Source organism: Chrysochloris asiatica, unplaced genomic scaffold (assembly GCF_000296735.1).
Source record: "Chrysochloris asiatica unplaced genomic scaffold, ChrAsi1.0 scaffold00084, whole genome shotgun sequence".
In the NCBI taxonomy this organism is placed as follows: domain Eukaryota; kingdom Metazoa; phylum Chordata; class Mammalia; order Afrosoricida; family Chrysochloridae; genus Chrysochloris; species Chrysochloris asiatica.
Window position 1 is genome coordinate 456,460 of NW_006408602.1, and position 1,910 is coordinate 458,369.

The following is a 1,910-nucleotide window of genomic DNA, read 5'->3' on the forward strand; positions in this document are numbered from 1 at the left end:
TTTGCTGAATGTAAAACTGATGATATGCCCTGTAAACTTTTACTCAATCCACAATAAAAATCTTAAGTTAAAAAAAAGAGAGATGGTAAAATCATGCAAAGTTTTATAATGAGGCACTGCTTTAGAACTTGTACACAATTACTGTCCCCACATTCTACTTGCAAAAGCAAGACAAAAGACTAGCCCAGATTAATGATATTAAGATATTAAATCACATATATAAATCACATTAAAAAATCCTATGAACATATGAATTACATATATAAGGAGAACTGGGGAATTATGGCCATGATTATATTCTATCATATAAGACATTAAATTGAATATATTTCCAAAGCATATTTAGAACTTTTAGGAATGTAGGATGGTGGCTTTCTTGATATGACTCCTCTAGCCAAAATCTTTGCAATACCCATCAAATGACTGGGTGGTGGTGGTTTTGTGCCACCAAGTCAATTGAGACACTGTATAGGATTTCTGAGGCTGCAAATCTTTACGAGAGCAAAAACATGATATGGGGATTGGTCAACTTTGCCATCCCATTAGATGTAAAATGAGCCATCTCAGAAGCAGGGAAGAGGGATATGACTACTATAAATAAAGAAGATTCAGGAGCAAAAAGCATTATTTAGACACTGAGATCCCTGCACTGAACCTTTTGATTTAAGAGACAAAGCTGCGACATCAGAGGTGTGGCAGCAGAAGACTGCAAGTCAGAGTTGTGGGCTTCCTGACCAATTGAGCATGCAAAACTGAGTACATTTGTTCAATACACTGGTTATGTCTTTGGGGCATTTATTAACAATGCAAAAGGAACTTTGTAATACTTGTTCAAGCAGGACTGAGGTCAAGGGGTTTCATGGCTGAGAGGCCAAGCACCAGAGATCGAGCCCTGCTGAGAAGAGGGGAAGAGCTATATACTGAGTATTTCTGATCCTGAAGAGTCATGTGATAACTTCCACAATAAACCCATAATTGTGAGTAGTGTCTGTGAGTTCTGTGTGGCCACTGCAATACATTTTCAACCCCAGTAGAGAAGGAGAACCTTGGGAGAGACAATTGTTGTCAGAATAGGTAATGGAGAAGAGAGGGTGGAGGCATGCTTGATTACCACCTCACATAATCGGTATTGGTCTGCTGAGTTTTATTCTTTTCCCCCATGTGATGACAGAAGAAGCCAGGCACCTACTACTCCATACAATTTTTACAAGGATTGATACTCCTATTCATCTACTTTTCCACAAATATTAAATAAATATTTGTTATATACCAAACATTATTTTAGCTATATGAAATGGATTACAAACAAGGTATAATAAAAGTGTCTGACTAGAGCCAAGAACACTAAAGGAAAAATCAGATAATCTTATGTAAAAGACTTTAAATATTTGTAATAGTCAGCTTTTGATGTTTATCAAAGATCTCTAACTCCTGAAATTCATTTCCTTGTTCAATACTGTTTGTTTGGTCTGGATTTTTCTCCCATTGAATGGTTGGTAGTTTTGGACTACTGGCCTTGAGGTTATCAGCCCAACTCATAACCACTACACTACCACAGCTCCTTCTATTATATATATGAAATATATAATATATATCTATATTATGACAAAAATGAAAGTTTGTCACCTTCAATATTAATTGGCTAAAAGGGAGTTCTGTTTTACTCACTACACATTGCCTTCTTCCTTGCTCACTATGATTGAGACCAGCTACCGTAAAGTGAGCTGCATTATAGAACCTTCACTTTATCCAGAATGATGTCCATCTCCAGGAATTGAACCCTCCAGGCAACATGTCCAAAGTATAAAAGATAAAATCTCACCAATCTGGCTTGTAAAGAACAATCTAGCTATACTTCTTCCAACACTGATTTGCTTGTTCTTCTGGTAATCCATGGTACTTTTAAAATT